Genomic DNA, 20,738 nt, shown 5'->3' with positions numbered 1-20,738 from the left:
TGTGTGTGTGTGTGTGTGTGTGTGTGTGTGTGTGTGTGTGTGTGTGTGTGTGTGTGTGTGTGTGTGTGTGTGTGTGTGTGTGTTTGCGCATGCACATGTGTGCGTGCGTGTGTGTATGTATGTACAGTATGTATGTGTGTGTCCTGTTAAACACCTGTCTAGACAATAACATGTAATGATAAAGATAGTGAAAGGGAGGGAGAAAACTGCACTGCCCATCACACCCGCCTGCCCTCACCCTCCAGACCCCCAGTCTGAAAATAAAATTTAAAAAAGTTTATCTGGAAGAAGGGCTGTGCAGAAGAGAAGTAGGTTATGTTGTTGTATTTCTATTCATGAGAGAACACGGAGATGTTCCCCAGGTTCTCTGAGACATTTGTTCAAGGCTAGATGAGATGGAAGACTGTCTGTGGGCCATCACAGTAGATACCACAGAGATGATCACTATATATCACAGAAAAAAGGAGCTACGGCTAAGTAATAATAGAAATTCACAACGTACTATACTGAATTGCCCACACTGTCAGTGTAATGATAGAAAAACCCGACTGTGCTAATTTTTTTAGTTTTTAGATTGGAATATTCTCATTCTATTTCACTTGATGTTGTCATATAATGTGGTCCTTTGTAGCTCAGTTGGAGGAGTATGGCGCTTGTAATGCCAGGGTAAGAGCGTCTGCTAAATGATGTAAATGTAAATGTAGTTGGTTCGATTCCTGGGACCCCCCCATACATAAAATGCATGCACACATGACTGTAAGTCGATTTGGATAAAAGTGTCTGCTAAATGGCATATACAGTGCATTCAGAAAGTATTTAGACCCCTTCACTTTTTCCACATCACGAGTGGCACAGCGGTCTAAGGCACTGCATCGCAGTGCTAGAGGCGTCACTAAAGACCCGGCTAAACTGAGCAATCGGGGGAGAAGGGCCTTGGTCAGGGAGGTGACCAAGAACCCGATGGTCACTCTGACAGAGCTCCAGAGTTCCTCTGTGGAGATGGGAGAACCTTCCAGAAGGACAACCATCTCTGCAGCACACGGAAGCCACTCCTCAGTAAAAGGCACATGACAGCCCGCTTGGAGTTTGCCAAAAGGCACCTAAAGGACTCTCAGACCATGAGAAACAAGATTCTCTGGTGTGATGAAACCAAGATTGAACTCTTTGGCCTGAATGCCAAGCATCACGTCTAGAGGAAACCTGGCACCGTCCTTACGGTGAAGCATGGTGGTGGCAGCATAACAAAATGTGGAAAAAGTCAAGAGGTCTGAATACTTTCTGTCTTTCAGGGTTTGTAAGTAAGCCCAGTTTATAGAAAGTTAATTATTTGATATTAGCCATGTGTATATTTCAATAATGAACTAATATTTAACTGTTTATAAACTACTTATAAACACAATACAACTCAAATGTTACATCATTAAAATACATTTTAATGAAGTCTAATGATATAGTACATTTGGAGAGGGGCAGGGATAGCTTGATAAAGCCACTGCTCCTTTAAGGGTCGTGTCAGCGGCAGAGAGTAGGAGTGTCGCCTCTGCTGAGTTCTCCGGAGCAAGGGGATTCCGAGAATAAACAATTCCGTCAGACTCGACTACAGGTCTCAGAGCCTGATCACTTCGATCCAAACGCGAAGCGTTTTGAAACAAATCTACCATTTGATATTCATTTTTCATCATTAACGCGCGTTAGAGAAATGCGACCTTTTCACTGAGACTATCGGACGGATTTCCTGACGAATAATGATGCGCCTTTTCAGTTGAGTGGGGTCCACTGCCAGCCAGCGGGGTAGACAAACCCAAGCAGGTAGGCTACGTGCCGAGCTAAATGTAAAGAATAGGCTGTGAAATTAATATGAGTCTGTAAAATCCGCGAGGGCACAAACGGGGTGTGTGTCATGGATTTAACATGTTTACAGCATGTTTTCATGGATTGAATAATGTTTGTGTCTCGAGCCCGAGTCTCTGGGCTCATACTGGTTATAGCGGTGTGAACGCTGCGTAAAGAAGTCGGAATAAATCAGCCAGTGCTGTGGTGGTTGTGTCGTTTCCATTTTGTTAAATGGCATCAACGATACATTACAGCCAGTTTGAGATTATTTCCTTCTCAACCACCCCACCCCAAAAAAACGCATCACCGCACGTAGAAATGTCATATTTCATATTTGACATAGAAAGCGCCAATGTTTTTGTCTCCAAAATCTAATGCCTCAAACACGAATCATTTAGCTTGCTCGTACTGGCTACTTTGTTATTCCGTATTTTTGTCACATTGTTGCATTGTCGTTACAGTGTTGTTACAATGTGAAATTGTTGTTAGTGTTTGTTGTTACAGTGTTACAATTGTTGCACTGTCCTCGCTGTAGTCTAGTTTACGTACAAAAATGACACAAAATGATAGGCCACAGATATCTGTTCAGTTTAACCTGCATTAAAATCAGAAATGCTGCATAGGACTAGTAGCCTACTAAGTAACCAGGCGTACAGCCACTGCCTGCTGAGACAGATAATGAATAGTATTTCTATGAACATTAGTAAATAGGCCCGGTAGGCTATTGATATTATGACTGTATGACTGTCAGCATCAGCTTGGCTTTTTCGTAGGGTACTCCATTGTAGCCAAATTAGTCATAATTTCAGAGTTTTGTGTGGTGTAGTTTAGCATTATAAATGCATTATAATGCTTCATAGTTAAAATGGATTCACTCTTGCTGATTATTCTCAATTCATATCTTGTGCTTCCTTGTTCCTTGTCGAAAGTGACACAAATATTTGGCATTGCATGACTCAAATGTTCATTCAGCATTGGTACGTTGTCTGGAATAATGTACAGTAGCTACATTTACTCACTTTATTTTCTGAGGATTATTCAATATTCAGTTCATAAACCAGATTGTAAATTAGCCTAATGGATTTCTACACAGAATGTACTGGTATCATAGTATTACTACTGCTTATTTATTATTATTATTGATGGAGTTGTTATCTACATCTTATATAATATTTCTTGTGCTATGGTTTAATTCAAGATCTAAGTAGGAGGCTAGTGACAATTGACAGGTAGACTGGATTTGAACTATTCCAGGGTTTGGAACAGTGACTGGTTTGGAGTAATCATCACAAGATGTCATCTTGCTTCATTTGACCATGGGATCAGTGGAGAGGCAAAAGGTCAGGGGCTGAAGGTTGGCCAGGGGGGAGTCACAGGGGAGAGAGAGGGCAGGACCACACTGTTAGTTCAGGTGTGCTTAGCCTTAACCACCCTGGCTAAACTTCCCTCCAACAACAAACCTGTTTACTTTTCATGATTTGGAACACATCAGCACATTCATATGTGTACTAGACCTACTTTTACAGCAAACTCGGGTGGATTAGTCAAAAATAGGCTTGAGCTTTGTTGAAGTGAACTTGTCTGACTTTTACAAATTCTAAATACTCTGTCTGTCTGGGGGTCTGGCTTTTAGCCCTCCTTTTGTGAAGTGTTTAAGCTGCTTAATTATTTGACCTGATCTTGTACGGGATGTTCAAGGGTAGCTGCTTATAGTCCTATGTACTGTACTAGAGCCATAGATAACTAAAACCTCCACATTTAACATTGTCTTTCTCTTGAATAATCTGTCTTCAATAATGTGGTGCACATCAGCCATCTTCCTCCTTTACTGAGTTAGTGTACTGTACTCTACACAACTTGTTTTGTTGTTGCTGTGGGTTGTCTAGGGAGCTACTGATGATGATTGATGTGCAGTATCCCGCCACAGAATCAGAAGATATGTAAATGACAAATATGCAAATTATGTTAGGTCTTCTGAATGGTCACACTACTGGACTCTGGACCCTGGTCTGACAGATCAAGGGTCTGTCTTCTCAGGACAATACATTCATCTACCTGCCCCCCAAATGGTTGCTACAGTGTTGTTACAGTGTTGTTACAGTGTTACAATTAAAGACAGGCTCCGGAACTTTGGCGACTAGTAAGTATTTTTTGGGCTGGGTGTGTCAATGTGTAGTTCATACATGCATAATCTATGAGCAGAATTACTGTTTTGCCAAAATTGAAAGTGACTGTTTTCTGGAAGCTGTGCGATGCCATTTTCCCTACATTTACCCCTACTACTAAAAAGTATACAAAAGTACCGGAGAATCTCTTTAATGCACTGTCTTTGCTGTAGTTTATGTATTAAAATGACACAGAAGGAATATACCCCAGTTGGTATATTAAGGGTAAAAGAAATATGCAATTGTAGAGGAAGGTGTATGTAGGCCTATACTGTGAGAGTGTGTGTGCATATCCGTGTGTGCATACATGCATTCCTGTGTGTATGCTTGTGTTGTGTGCTGAGCCACTGAAACGAGCTAGCTGTGTTTGGATTACACTCTCATGTGTCAGGACAGTGTAAGGTCATTTGTCAACAATCGGCATACTGTAAACTACTGGATATGACAGGTGTCATGGTGTGTCCATGATAGCTCTCTGTAGGCCTTATGAACGTGTGGTCGGAGTCAAGCATTTACTATCAGGCCTTTAGGTTGTTGTAGATGAAATCAGAATGCTGATTGTGTTGCAATGACAAACCTCTTAACTGTACAACACCACAGTATGGTCATTCAGTGGCTACTCATTAGACATGTTGCTTGGGTAAAATACACTCTGATCTCTAACAGTAGGCCTAGATGTTGAATTAGTGATGTAGAAATACAGTGTCATGTCGATCATGCTTTCACACCATCACTCCAACTCTCCTAGGCTATCTATTCCAATCTGGGAGTGGGCGGTAGGGAGGAAGAGAACCAAAGTCAATGGGACTCATTTTGATGACACGGCAGGAGCAGCTAAATGCGTCTTTATTGCTGTGGCTCCTGGAGGCAGGCAGGCAGGGTGGAATGATGAAATGGAGGGATGAAAGATGGAGGGAGGCTGGAGCAGGCAGGAGGCAGCCCTCTGAGAGCCCCCCCCCCCGCACCCTGGCCTTGGAGCACTGACAGGGCCTCTCAATTATCCACACACATTGATTGTTACTGATTGCGATTGCAGTACATTATTTATACTTTACTGAAATCACTCCCAAAGTGATCCACGGAGAGAGGGAGAGATGCAGGTCAGATAAATGAAGCATGTCACCCACATGAAAACGTTGCACCCAATTTCAGAAACAACAGCTGTGGAACCTAACTGTGCCGATCAATGAAGCAGGGACAACGAGAGAGCAGAACAGTGCTACCTTGTACTATTAAACACATATGCCAAACATAATGTGTGTTGCCATTGTTCTGTCTTTTGCCTGACTACTGCTGAAATGTGGATATAAAGCCCAAACCTACAGGATGATGTGAGTAGAGCTAACTGTCTCCTTGGGTTGGTTAGTGTGGTCACAACCGAGGAGCAGAGTTGACAGGAACAGACACTCATGAATACAATACAGTAGTTGTAACTGTAGTAGTTCTGGAGCAAATTAGGGTTAAGTGCCTTGCTGAAGGGCACATCGACAGATTTTTCACCTTGTCAGCTCAGGTAGTCAAACCAGCGACCTTTCAGTTACTGGTCCAGCGCTCTAACCGCTAGGCTACCTGCTGCACCACAGAAGAGCACAGCTATGAGGTTAAAGGTTAGCACAACAAGTCACAAAGTCCGATTAGGATGTCAGACACACCAGAGGATTTTTGCGGCCTAAGGGAAGTGTTACTCAACTGTGTCTTGTTTTAACCAGGTTATGTGCAGGGACAGAGAGCAGAGCAGATTTCAGAGCTGGGGGAGAGAGAAGCTGTCCAGGCTAAGTGAAAATGCCACTCATTGCTGACGAGTCCCTGGCCTTATGAAGGTTAGTGGCTTGTCTTTGTAAGCTGAGGGATTGATGCATGAGCCTGTCTGGCGGAGAATTCAAAGTCCAAGGCCGTCGCAGGCAGGCGCAGTCTCAGCACAGCGCTACCTCCCAGCCAGCCTATCACAGGGGCCCTGTCCTTCCCAACTTCTTAGCAGCCTGTCCTTTTGGGACCTTGAAGCAGCCCAGGCAAGGACACAGCGTCTGGTGCAGTAAGCCTGTGCAGGGGGAGGCTTTACGTAACGCTGCCTGCCTGGCTCGCCTCTGCTTTAAACATGGGCATATGTGACTTCCTGACACCACGTAAAGTAGCGCAGAGCAGCACCCGGCCCCCAGCCCGGCCCCCTGGACAAGGAGGGGGCAAAGAGATCCCGGCAACTTTATATCTTTCTCTTTTAAAAGCTTTCGTTTGAAATTACATTTCCCAAGCAATTAACTAAAGAGGAGTTTTCAGAGTTGATGAATGAATGATGGATATATTGCACAGGAAGACAGGAGAGCAAAGGAGGGAGGAGGGGGGTGGAGGGGTGCATATGCTATATTTGCTGTGTCTGATTTATTTCCCTCAAGAAGGGCTGCGTTCGGGAAAATTTAAATGGTGTAAAACGTTGTCCTTTGAGTAGTTAGCTGAAATACTTCAAGACCAAGAAAGAGCACTGACCAGAGAGTTCATTGTGCACAGTGTGGCAGTCAATATATGTCAACCCACACACACACACTCACACATACACAGACACGCACACCCTGTTGTCTGACTCTATAGGCAGACTGAAATCTGAGTCATAAGACTTTGCAAGTGAGATGAAAGAACAGAGCTAGGGCCAAGTTCAAAGGGAGTAGGATCCTGATGACGTCACAGTGACTTTGTATCTGTTTGTGGTAGTAAGAGCTGCTAGCTGGGATTTCCCAAGTCAGTCAGTCAGTCAGTCGGTGCTTCTTTTAGACACACATCCTTTATTGTTTTAGTGCTGTGGAAACAACCTGAATCCTATTATGTACTGTATTCCACAACACCTCCACACCACCAACTGTAATTGTGTAACTTTTGGGAGCTCTTTTAGGCTTTTAGTGATGAGGCGATGCTGTTGCTGGGCAACAGGGGACCTTGTGCAGGTGGCTGTGCTATGGAGAGTGATGACTGGAGCGGGGAGTTTAGGAGGAGAACTAAAGTATAGCCTACTGCACAGACATGCTACTGAGAGATAAATGGACTATGACATAAAACCAGGGAGAATTTCAGCTTCTAGGTGTAAAAAAATAAATCCTAAATGGTTTATTCACCTACTGACTACATACCAGTAAATACATTATTACATTTTGGAGTGATAATTTATACATGACAAATGTAACATGTTGCCCCTTGCTTTTCAGACAAGAGTTCATATGACGTTACAATATTTTGCCTGAACATGCATAGGCTCTCACACACTGATGAATAGTATTTTTCAAATCGAATCAAATTTTATTGATTGCATACACATACACTGAGTATACCAAACATTAGGAACACCTTCCTAATATTGAGTTGCACCCCATGTTGCCCAAAGAACAGCCTCAATTCGTCGGGGCATGGACACTACAAGGTGTCAAAAGCATTCCACAGGGATGCTGGCCCGTGTTGACTCCAATGCTTCCCACAGTTGTGTCAAGTTGGCTGGATGTCCTTTGGTGGTGGACCATTCTTGATATACACGGGAAACTGTTGAGTGTTATTGCAGATGTTATTGCGGGTGTGGCGAAATGCTTGGGTTCCTAGCTCCAACAGTGCAGTAGTATCTAACAATTCACAACAATACACAAATCTAAAAGTAAAATAATGGAATTAAGAAATATATAAATATTAGGACGTGCAATGTCGGAGTGGCATTGACTAAAATACAGTAGAATAGAATACAGTATATACATATGAGATGAGTAAAGCAGTATGTAAACATTATTAAAGTGACTAGTGTTCCATTATTAAAGTGGCCAGTGATTCCATGTCTATGTACAGTACCAGTCAAAAGTTTGGACACACCTACTCATTCAAAGGTTTTTCTTTATTTTTACTATTTTCTACATTGTAGAATAATAGTGAAGACATCAAAACTATGAAATAACACATATGGAATCATGTAGTAACCAAAAAAGTGTTAAACAAATCAAAATATATTTTAGATTTCAGATTCTTCAAAGTAGCCACTCTTTGCCTTGATGACAGCTTTGCACACTCTTGGTATTCTCTCAACCAGCTTCACCTGGAATGCTTTTCCAACAGTATTGAAGGAGTTCCCACATATGCAGAGCACTTTTTGGCTGCTTTTCCTTCACTGTGCGGTCCAACTCATCCCAAACCATCTCAATTGGGTTGAGGTTGGTTGATTGTGGAGGCCAGGTCATCTGATGCAGCACTCCATCACTCTCCTTCTTGGTCAAATAGCTCTTACACAGCCTGGAGGTGTGTTGGGTCATTGTCCAGTTGAAAAACAAATGATAGTCCCACTAAGCGCAAACCAGATGGGATGGCATATCGCTGCAGAATGCTGTGGTAGCCATGCTGGTTAAGTGTGCCTTGAATTCTAAATAAATCACTGACAGTGTCACCAGCAAAGCACCCCCACACCATCACACCTCCTCCTCCATGCTTCACGGTGGGAACCACACCTACTCTGTGTCTCACAAAGACATGGCGGTTTGAACCAAAAATCTCAAATTTGGACAGATTTCCACCGGTCTAATGTCCATTGCTCGTGTTTCTTGGCCCAAGCAAGTCTCTTCTTATTATTGGTGTCCTTTAGTAGTGGTTTCTTTGCAGCAATTCGACCACGAAGGCCTGATTCACGCAGTCTCCTCTGAACAGTTGATTTTGAGATGTGTATGTTACTTGAACTCTGTGAAGCATTTATTTGGGCTGCAATTTCTGAGGCTGGTAACTCTAATGACCTCATCCTCTGCAGCAGCGGTAACTCTGGGTCTTCCTTTCTTGTGGCGGTCCTCATTAGAGCCAGTTTCATCATAGCGCTTGATGGTTTTTTATGACTGCACTTGAAGAAACGTTCAAAGTTCTTGACATTTTCCGTATTGACTGACCTTCATGTCTTAAAGTAATGATGGACTGTGGTTTCTCTTTGCTTATTTGAGCTGTTCTTGCCATAATATGGACTTAGTCTTTTACCAAATAGGGCTATCTTCTGTATACCAACCCTACCTTGTCACAACACAACTGATTGGCTCAAACGCATTAAGAAGGAAAGAAAATTCCACAAATTAACTTTTAAGAAGGCACACCTGTTAATTGAAATGCATTCCATGTGACTACCTCATGAAGCTGGTTGAGAGAATGCCAAAACTTTCATCAAGGTAAAGGGTGGCTATTTGAAGAATCTCAAATATAAAATATATTTTGATTTTTTAACACTTTTTTGGTTACTACATGATTCCATATGTGTTATTTCATAGTGTTGATGTCTTCACTATTACTCTACAATGTAGAACATATAAAAAATAAAGAACAACCCTGGAATGAGTAGGTGTGTCCAAACCTTTGACTGGTACTGTATATAGGGCAGCAGCCTCTAAAGTGCAGGGTTGAGTGCAGGGTTGAGTAGTGGCTCGGGTGGTTGATGTCCTTGATTATCTTTTTTGCCTTCCTGTGACATAGGGTGCTGTAAGTATCCTGGAGTGCAGGCAGTGTGCCCCCGGTGATGCGTTGGGCAGACCGCACCACCCTCTGGAGAGCCCTGCGGTTGAGGGTGGTGCAGTTGCCGTACCAGCCGGTGATACAGCCCGACAGGATGTTCACAATTGTGCATCTGTAAAAGTTTCTGATGGCCTTAGGGGCCAAGCCGAATTTCTTCAGCCTCCTGAGGTTGAAGAGGCGCTGTTGCGACTTCTTCACCACACTGTCTGTGTGGGTGGACCATTTCAGATTGTCAGTGATGTGTACGCCGAAAAACTTGAAGCTTTCCACCTTCTCCACTGAAGTCCCGTCGATGTGGATAGGGGCGTGCTCCCTCTGCTGGTTCCTGAAGTCCACGATCAGCTCCTTCGTTTTGTTGAAGTTGAGGGAGAGGTTATTTTCCTGGCACCACTCCGCCAGGGCCCTCACCTCCTCCCTGTATGCTGTCTCGTCATTGTTGGTAATCAGGCCTACTACTGTTATGTTGTCTGGAAACTTGATGATTGAGTTGGAGGCGTGCGTGGCCACGCAGTCATGGATGAACAGGGAGTACAGGCAGGGGCTGAGCACGTACCCTTGTAGGGCCCCTGTGTTGAGTATCAGCAAAGTGTAGGTGTTGTTTCCTACCTTCACCACCTGGGGGTGCGGCCCGTCAGGAAGTCCAGGACCCAGTTGCACAGGGCGGGGTTCAGACCCAGGGCCCCAAGCTTAATGATGACCTTGGAGGGTACTATGGTGTTGAAGGCTGAGCTATAGTCAATGAACAGCATTTTGACATAGGTATTCCTCTTGTCCAGATGGGATAGGGCAGTGTGCAGTGCAATGGTGAATGCATCGTCTGTGGATCTATTGGGGCGGTAAGCAAATTGAAGTGGGTCTAGGGTGTCAGGTAAGGTAGAGGTGATATGATCCTTAACTAGCCTCTCAAAGCACTTCATGATGACAGAGGTGAGTGCTACGGGGCAATAGTCATTTAGTTCAGTTACCTTTGCTTTCTTGGGTACAGGAACAATGGTGGACATCTTGAAGCAAGTGGGGACAGCAGACTGGGATAAGGAGAGATTGAATATGTCCATAAACACTCCAGCCAGCTGGTCTGTGCATGCTCTGAGGACGCGGCTAGGTATGCCGTCTGGGCTGGCAGCCTTGCGAGGGTTAACACGCTTAAATGTCATACTCACGTCGGCCACTGTGTTATCCTCAAAGCGGGCGAAGAAGGTGTTTAGCTTGTCCGGGAGCAAGACGTCGGTGTCCGCGACGTGGCTGGTTTTCCCTTTGTAATCTGTGATTGTCTGTAGACCCTGCCACATACGTCTTGTGTCTGAGCCGTTGAATATCGACTCCACTTTGTCTCTGTAGTAGTGATACTAATGCAGTCTTTGTGTGCATCCCAATCAAGGACTGCTGCCTGCCTGCCCTGTGCAGTGTGAGAGAAAGAGAGGAGGGAAGATGTCAGCAGGCAAGCGCTATGACCTATTACTTTGTGAGAATGGACTGCTGACCAGAAGATTGCTGGCTCATACTCTGCTGTTCTCCTTTGCCCTTGAGCAAAGGCAATTAACCTGGATTTGCCCAGGAAATATCCAGCAGTACCCCCCCCGCCCCCCACCCCCCCCAATTAAGACCAGAGCACTGACCTTGACCTGATTGCTGAGGAGGCTTTTTAAGTAACTCTTCAGAAGAAGGAGATCTAATCATGTGACACACTTCATCCAACATTAACATGACTAGCAGCTGCGGGGGTTGTCCTCCTATTGGCCAATCACGCCAGTCAAAGGTTAAACAGGGTGGAGGTCAACTTGTTAGAGCCAGGCAGATACATGGCTTCCCCTAGTCTCTACCCCTCGGATGACTCCTGTCATGATCTGAGCTGGAGCAAACAAAATAAAGCCCCACTAGTCCCCGGTCAGGCTGGTTTAGTCATCGTCTCGATCATCGATCCCAGGATATGTCAGTTTGAAGGTCAGTCTGTGTCTAAAGTGATTCATGTCCTTGCAGGGTTTCATGTTATTGCAGTTGTCTTGAGTCAGTCCTTCTCTCGGCTACATCAGCTGTGCCACTCTTTAAACTGTACCTGCTCCTACCATACTTCTGCTTTCTTAGATGCTGACTGCTTTTCAGAGTATTTTTACTCGGTCATTATAGTATTTTTCCCCCCTCTGATGTATTTGCCATATGTGCTGCCTAGTGAATGGAGCAACCTGATCTCTGTGTTAACACCACATTAACACATCCCAATGAAACTCCATGATTTCCATGAAGTGTGTAATGATACATTAGGCAGCAATCTCTCACTCACTCAGTATTTCTCATCTCTCTCTCTTTCTCTCTCTCTCTATCTCTCTCTCTCTCTCTCTCTCTCTCTCTCTCTCTCTCTCTCTCTCTCTCTCTCTCTCTCTCTCTCTCTCTCTCTTTCCCCTCTACCCTTTTCTCTATCTCCACAAATGTAGTTGGTTTTAGGTTATAGGACTTTGGATCAAGGGTTAATTAGATGTCAAATGCTTTTTATGGAATAAAGAATGCTTTATGAGTTCAACGCATAAACAGAATGGACTGAAAGTCTGTATTTTCTAAGGTAATATTTGAGTTATAACAGAATTGTGTAACATAAAGGAAGTATTTTCAGTATGTAACCTAGGTGTTTTTCAGACAGTCAGACAGACATTTTAATAGAAGTGTTAACATGTAGGGTTAGCAGCCCATGAGTAATCCTCAGCTTGTATAACCTTGTTTGCATGTCAAGGTTTAGCATTAGCGCTGCACAAACGCACAGCAGCTTGTGCAACTGTATTTACATGTCAGTGAATGGGGCTAGCGTTTGATTAGCTAACGCACATCTCAAGTATTTTTTAATCAGGGACGTGCTCTAGCGAAAAGATTTGGCAAGTGCCATACCAAGCGGCTTAAACTTTTAAGAATTAAATAGTTAACCAATAGCTACCCGGACTATCTGCATTGACCCTTTTTGCACTAACTCTTTTGACTCGTCACATACGCTGCTGTTACTGTTTATTATCTATCCTGTTGCCTAGTCACTTTATCCCTACCAATATGTCCATATCTACCTCAATTACCTCGTACCCCTGCACATCGACTCGGTACTGGTACCCTGTGTATAAGTAAGCATTTCACTGTTAGTCTACACCTGTTGTTTACGAAGCATGTGACAAATAACATTTAATTTGATTTGATTTGTAACTGATGCTAATGTTCAGCTTGTGTAGCATGGTTAGTCTATACCAGGGCTGTTCAATGTCGGTCCTGGTTTTTGTTTCTACCTCTTAGTTAATTGCACTCACCTGGTGTCCCAGGTCTGAATTAGTCCCTTAATAGAAGGAGAGGATGAAAACCAGAAGTGTTTTGGCCCTCCAGGACCAACATTGAACAGCCCTGGTCTACACGTACACACACACAAGTGCTTGTGTCTTTATGTGGTTTAGCAAAGCCAGGCCTCTCTCACTCTTTCTCGCTCCCTCTCTCTGTGTAAGCCACCTGCCGTTCCATTCAGCAGCGTTGACCTTGGTGCTTATGAGACCAGGCCTGACCTACACCCAAAAACAGGTTTAGACGGTTCCACTTACTGGCTTTTCCTAGGGAATCTCAACCCTCACAGGCCACATAAACACATCGGACACACATTCACCCCACAAGAGAATAAGACCATGGTCCTCTGTTCTCAGCTGCTGATGTTGCTCATTCACATCAGTTCTGGGTGTCTTGTGTTGTGTTTTTGTCCAGTGTTTTGTTTTGAGCCAGGCTAGGCCAAGCGTAGGGGAAAGTGAAGCAGCAGCAGGCTTCATGATGATGACTGTGTCTCTGAGGCTACATCAGGTCTGTGTAGTAGCAGCAGCAGGCTTCATGATGATGACTGTGTCTCTGAGGCTACATCAGGTCTGTGTAGTAGCAGCAGCAGGCTTCATGATGATGACTGTGTCTCTGAGGCTACATCAGGTCTGTGTAGTAGCAGCAGCAGGCTTCATGATGATGACTGTGTCTCTGAGGCTACATCAGGTCTGTGTAGTAGCAGCAGCAGGCTTCATGATGATGACTGTGTCTCTGAGGCTACATCAGGTCTGTGTAGTAGCAGCAGCAGGCTTCATGATGATGACTGTGTCTCTGAGGCTACATCAGGTCTGTGTAGTAGCAGCAGCAGGCTTCATGATAATGACTGTGTCTCTGAGGCTACATCAGGTCTGTGTAGTAGCAGCAGCAGGCTTCATGATGATGACTGTGTCTCTGAGGCTACATCAGGTCTGTGTAGTAGCAGCAGCAGGCTTCATGATGATGACTGTGTCTCTGAGGCTACATCAGGTCTGTGTAGTAGCAGCAGCAGGCTTCATGATGATGACTGTGTCTCTGAGGCTACATCAGGTCTGTGTAGTAGCAGCAGCAGGCTTCATGATGATGACTGTGTCTCTGAGGCTACATCAGGTCTGTGTAGTAGCAGCAGCAGGCTTCATGATAATGACTGTGTCTCTGAGGCTACATCAGGTCTGTGTAGTAGCAGCAGCAGGCTTCATGATGATGACTGTGTCTCTGAGGCTACATCAGGTCTGTGTAGTAGCAGCAGCAGGCTTCATGATGATGACTGTGTCTCTGAGGCTACAGCAGGTCTGTGTAGTAGCAGCAGCAGCACAGTAGGTCACCATTAACACACACTGGCTTAGCACTCTGCTGCTGAAAGTGTAGCGCTGGGTCAACCTCCTCTCTCTGCTTTTAAAGTAGAATGTCAGGCAACGGCTAATGCTATTCAGTACGCATGCAACCACATAGCAAACGTGCTGCTGCTTCCACCTGAGTTATTATTGTGCTTGTCCACACTAGGGTGAGACATGGGCTGAACTAGCTAAGGGATTCTAACATATAGCTAGTTTACCCACCACTGGGTAGAATCAATAGGTTTGACGACTTATCGCTGAGTGCTTTGTGAAAACAAATTATCACGTTAGCAGATAATTGTGTTGTTGTTACTTGGTACTCTGATTGCCTTTAGAGCAACATACATTCGTCCTGCCTCACATTATACCAGTCCTGGATTCTCCTAACCGTTATCAATTCAAACAGTGTCAGTTTTGAATTTTAGACCGTTGACGTGCCTTAAACTTTGTTTTTGTTTTTAAAGATGTATTATTGCGTTACAGACGTTAAATAACATGCAATCCCTCGTGCACTAGTGCCTGTTGGTCTGTGTCCCAAATGGCACCCAATTCCATATTTAGTGCACTGCTGTTTTTCAAACGCCATGTGGCTCAGTTGGTAGAGCAGGGTGCTTGCATTGCTAGGGTTGTGGGGTTGATTCCCACTGGGGAATGTAAAATGTAAAATGTAGATCAACCTCAGGGACAAGAGGAGCCGTTGTCATGTTATCTGCTGCTGTTGTCACTACAGCTAACTGAGGACTATGGCTAATGCAGGGGAGAACGCATGACTGAATGCTGGTTAATGAAGAATTGTGTGTGGGTGGAGATACCACGAACTACATTGTCAGGCAAGTCCAATGGTATTACATTGAGGGGCTAGAAATGCTACTAATTGTTCTTGTCTGATGGCATGTCATAGCTACCTTTACGGTGTTAATAAATTAGTAAAAAAACACTGTGTGTTTTAAATAAGGCAAAGGATCCCATTTAACATTTTGAGTAACAGATAAGCTAATTTTCACCTCCAAGCTCAGGAGGGGTAGCATGGGATGGGTGTCTGTGTGTGTACGTTCGTGCATGTGTGTGAACGTGGTAGACTGGTTGGTGTTGTGCCCTGAGAGCAGTAGATAGTTGTTTAATGAAGGCGTGGGAGGATTGCTCTTCCTACTGTACATACAGGCCAGGCCAAGCTGAAAAGGGTCAACTCTGTTTCAAAGGCCACGGGAGCGAGATCTCACAAACACTGGGGCTCATCAGGGTAGTCTCTTGTCTCTTTCTTTCTTTGTCTCTCTCTCTATCCCCCCCCTCTCTCCTTGTCTCCCTCCCCCCACCCCCTCGCTCTCTCTCTGTCTCCCTTGATCATACTCTGCAGAACTCCTAGCACAGTCTCGGGGAGAAAAAGGAAGAATGAAAAGTGGGTCAGGGCGACCTATTTATTCCCACAGTTCACAGAGGCAGAGAATGGCGGAGTTATCATCAGTTAGACTGTAGAGGAGGGAGAAGAGCAGAGCAGGGCCTGATAGGGAGGCAGGGCCCTGGCTGTCACGAGACGCAGGCAGAGGCAGCCACTCAGAACTGGGTCAGCAGCAGAGGCTATGTCTTGTAAACGGCTTGTCATACTGGGTAGAAAAGCTGCAAATGAACCATAGATTATACGCCCCAAGCTGAGCGCTGAGGTCTCTCCTCGCCATTCCTTAGCCCTACATCACACAGAGACACACACCACACACACACAAATACACTACACACACTACAGAGAAACACACGCACACATGCAGGGCCTACAGTAGTGTAGGAGTCTGAAGTACTGCCACCTCCTATAAGCTCCTCTGTTCCCCCCTTCGTCTCTAGTAATAGCATTTGATTACTGCAGTCAAAACTGACAAGCTCAAAGCCAAGCCAGTCAAGCCACACACACTCAGAAGAAATGAAGCTCTCTACATTCTCTTCTTCTGACCTCAGCTTGTTATTTGTCTAAAAATAACCCAGATATCTCCCAGATCTCTTCCCTCCCTCATCACATTCAGGTCAGGGTATTTACAGTGCAGTTGTCCGTGTTCAGTGCTAGGCCTAGCTAGCTCCTGGTGGATGGGTGATGGGACAATACTAATACTCACTCCCCCTGAAACGATAACCATGCATATCGTTTGTATTTCCATCTGATTCTGGATTCCCCTGTTATGTAATGAGATGTGTGTTCCTGATAAGTCAAGCACTACACTCTTATAAATAAAGGTGCTATCTAGAACCAATAAGGGTTCTTCAGCTGTCCCCTTAGGAGAACCCTTTGAATAACCCTTTTTGGATAACCTTTTTGGGTTCCATGTAGAACCCATTACACAGAGGGTTCTACATGGAACCCAAAAGAGTTATCCCTAGAACCAAAAAGGTTCTACCTGGAACCAAAAAGGGTTATCCTATGGGGACAGCCGAAGAACCCTTTTGGAACCCTTTTTTCTAAGAACTTAGCATGTGTATGTATGTACACAGTCAGTCAGTGTCTAAGCGAAGCCTTCATCCAAGGCAATCTCCATTCTACATCGAGGGGCTAAATTAAGGAGGCTATTGATGTTATGGGAGATTGACTAGTGAGCAACACCAGCCCATGCTGATTCCTGTCACATCCTCATTAGGTTTGGGCGATATTACAATAGTATCGTCTATCGACAATGATTGACAGCCATCGACGATGATTGACAGCCATTTTCGATGGTGACAACATCGTGATGTGACAGACAATGGTTTAGCCTATTTGAACTTGACTGGCGCCGTAGTCGGACACAAGTGACATTCCGAGTAATTTGCCTATTCCTATTTGCTATAGCCTATTTTAATAAACATGTTATATACAGAACGCACGAGGGGAATGTAGGCCAGACTGAGCAGAGAATTCCACTAAAGCAGCGCAAAATGTCCAGTTAGAAAATATTGTTTCTCTCTCTCTCTGTCGGATGCATGGGCCTTATAGCCTAAACCTATTCCTTTTTTATATAGGCTATATAACGGACACTCCTTAACTATCGTGTGTCTAGCTGTTTTCAAAAATGTATATTCCCTTCTCTCTCCATTCAATAGGCTATGAATATGACTTTGGGCTTTCATCGTTTTATGCATGCATGGCTTTCTCCCGATCAAACAATGAATTAATCTAACGGAGTTCTATCTCAAAAAGTTATTTGAATAGCCTTAAAATGTAAGGTAGCCATAGGACTAATAATGAGAGAGAACATACAATATCAATAGCCTTTAGAAAAATCGAATGACAAGTTTAAATTAGTTTACGCTTATTAAGATAGAAATGATCCGTGTGGGGCGGAAAAATCCCTCCATGCAAGGTTGAAAACCAAATGGCCAATCCTATGATAAAAGCTTTAAGACAAATTAGACAGTAGCCTATTTCCCAAATATTCTAATAGCCTAAGAATGTGTCCGTCCTAAAGTTGCCACTTTCAAATAGAACAAGCATGGAAGTCAGAGTATATTCTCAATTACAGCTTTATGAGACATTGAACAAACAATATTATGAGAGGAGGATTAGGCAAATAAACAATTATTATCCAGTTCGGAAGACGGTAGACTTTGCTTCTATCCAGCCCATGATTTATAACCTAACTCGGCAAGACAGCCCGTTCCTCATCAGTTGACTGTCACTTTGCTTGGTCATGTGCTCGCCGAACAGACACAGACAGACACACACAAACCTGTTTCATGCTGAAGCTCCACCAGAAAGGAATATTAGAAAAGATTTGCCTGCACTTAGCCTCTGTCCAGGCTTTCAACAACATTATCTTCCATCATGATTCATCCAGTTGTTGCGTGCGATTTTGCGCTTTAGCCCAACAGTGGTTTATAGCTGTTTTTATTTAATTAATTTCACAGGGGAAAAAGGTTACCAGCGATATCACAATGTTTTATGAGTACATAATCACGATAGGACAAAGGTTGACAACGCCCAACCCTAATCCCCATTTAAACCCCGTGAAATACACCACACTCACTATAAGTTATTGGTATTGACTTCAACACGCATTTATTAATTTACTTGGCATAGTTTATGTCTCCAAAAAGACAAAGCAGGATAAGCAGGGGTTGACTTGACAGAATATTTGCTTAGAAAATATTTGCCTGACTTTGTAGGGAGCTGAGCTTAGCTGGGACCTTGGAATTGAAATCAGGGTTTATCCTTGTATTGGGTTTGTTTATGGACCAATTCAATGTTCAGACAGTCCGGTAGCTCTCATTCATATTTCACTATGTGGAACAGAACTGCTTGTAATGAATCTCCTAGGCATTGTGGAAGAGAGGTTCCACACCCCAGTCTGCTTTCAGGCTTCTCGTCCTCCACAGGGGGATCTATAGTATCCTTGTCGGCTGGCTTCAGGTTTGAGGAGACTTTTGTCATATTGAAATTTGTGATTATTATCACATTAATAAACACAGTAGTGCAAATTTCTCCACTGTTTGTAACTGTTAATAACCGTCCTAGGATAGCTAGTGGTAATTAGATGTTACACTAACAGCAACCTCATTAAGCAGTGTCACTAACAACAACACAGAGTCATGTCCTGAGGTGGGGAGCTATACATGGAGTGTGTAGTGTAGGATTAGCTCTTAACTCTCTCTCTCACACACACACACACACACACACACATACTCCTATGTGCAGTACTTTAGCCTCCCTTTGCTTGTTATTCCTAGCCTCAGAACTTGTCTCGGTAAGAGAGCACCTTCCACTAATTGAGGAGTCTGTTTGTTGCTCATGTCACCAAACAAGAGTCCCTGAGGACACTCATATGTCACTGTGTGTCTGTCTACATGTGTTGTGTGTGTGTGTCGTGTGCGTGGCGTTTGTGTGTTTATGCGTCTGTGTGTGTTTCTATATTTGTGTGAAGGTGAGACATGCTGAGCAGTAAACCAGTTCGATCCAGAGCTGGGCCTGGTCTCTCCAGCCAGTACCAGAGCAGTGTTTTAGTGAGGGGGCCACAGCCGCCATGGTGCCTCTAGCAAATGGTTTCCAGCAGGCCTGCCTGCGTATGACATGTGATAACATTACAGTCATGAAAGGTCAGGCATGAAGGGAGCTGCAGGGGAGAGGAGGGGAGGGTAGGGGGCTGGGCCGGTGGTGAGGAGGGGGGCTAGGCCTTTCTCTCTCTGCTGCTCCCCCTAGTACACTCCTCAACACAGACCTGGCACACATTGATACACACACACTGATACACGCACACACACAGTCACAGACAACACTGTGATTCCTGGAAGTTGTATTAGCTTTCCTTCCAGTTCACATATTGAAACAGTGTCTCTTGGTGCAGTGTAAATATTAGCTCTATTCCATGAAGCTAGCTGACCTGCACTTGCATCATGTTGAAAGGGAGCGGTGCTCTGCACTATTTGCATGTTGATAAAAGCATCTGTGTGCTTTACAGTGGCTTAGGTTGAGTTTCCAGCCCAGGTGAAAGTAGCAGTAATGACTGGCTAGTATGACAGTACAGAATGAGAGGAGGACTTTGTTCAGTGAACCATGGTGTAGGGATGTGCACGGTTATTTGAATATCTGAACGGACGTTAGTATACGAATACTAGTGTGAGTATTCATTTTTTATAGCCTTATTCTAACACTGAAAAGGCTTTTTGTAAATTAAATAAAAATATCCATGTGACATTATTATATACAAGGATATACCATGACTTTTCAAATGATACATTTAATAAAACAAACTTTTCAATGTAGTTTTTATGACGTGCGCCCCATAAAAAAGACTGGTAGCCGTCTAGTAGTCTTCATGTGTGTAGCTTGTTGTTTATGTTGGCCAATCAAAGCGTCTCAATTTGTAGCAGGTGTAGTGAGAGTTCACTAAGGCAATGCAAGATGGAATAACATTACAGAATTCAAAGTTAGCGGAAGGAGTAGGCTACAATGAGCAACCAACAGGTAAGCTGTTGGCACAAAATATGGCCTCAATTTGCCTAGCTAGCAAGCTTCTCTTGGCTACTCCAGTCAAGATAGGCACTGTTATATGGTATGATAAATAACATTGTGGCTGCTACAAGTTAGGTAGTCTTGGCTTTCTGCCTCCGTCTGCTCACTCCCATCTCACTGGCACCTCCACAGCTGCAGTAATAGAGCGCAGGCCTCAGCCTCACCCTCGCACAGCAGTGCTCAATATCCAGATATCCGCCAAAAATGAATGATACTATTCTAATAGTGAAATTATTTCAAATCCCCATTCCTACCATGATGTTGTTTACCCATGTAAATGTCACATTTCTTCACCATGACCTAGCATTCCCGCCAGTCACCATGGTTAGCCTGTTCAAATCGACTGCCAACTGTTCAGAGGCTCCTCCCCTTTCTAAGTTAGTTAGAGAGGCCACCTCTTCAGCTGATGATTCAACACAAAGCTGTCAGATCTCTAAAAGAGAGAGCAATGGGATGTTTGTTTGGAGCTCCAGTACAGAGCCCTTGTGCCAACTGCCTGGAAGTGAAGGGGGGAAAACTGTCTGGGATTTCCTGGTATGTACCCAGCTAGCAACAAACGTTCCCACAACTTTAAAGAACATACCCTTAAGAGTCTCATTAGGTCAAGGTTTTCATAGGAATGTTCCTGTGATATGCAAGTAA

General features: G+C 44.1%; 1 protein-coding gene across 2 annotated transcripts in view; it reads left to right on the top strand.

The window, feature by feature from the left end:
- The first annotated feature begins 1,565 nt into the window (after positions 1-1,565).
- LOC121573590 (nuclear receptor-interacting protein 1-like) overlaps positions 1,566-20,738 on the top strand; it is a 66,692-nt gene continuing 47,519 nt past the window's right edge. For both annotated transcript variants that reach the window (XM_045222462.1, XM_045222461.1), the window contains exon 1: positions 1,566-1,809. The gene's annotated coding sequence lies outside the window, so the exon portion shown is untranslated. The remainder of the gene's footprint in view (positions 1,810-20,738) is intronic.

Source organism: Coregonus clupeaformis, chromosome 9, assembly GCF_020615455.1.
Source record: "Coregonus clupeaformis isolate EN_2021a chromosome 9, ASM2061545v1, whole genome shotgun sequence".
Taxonomy (NCBI): domain Eukaryota; kingdom Metazoa; phylum Chordata; class Actinopteri; order Salmoniformes; family Salmonidae; genus Coregonus; species Coregonus clupeaformis.
Note: the sequence above shows the minus strand (reverse complement) of the source record. Positions and strands in the feature narration are given on the sequence as shown.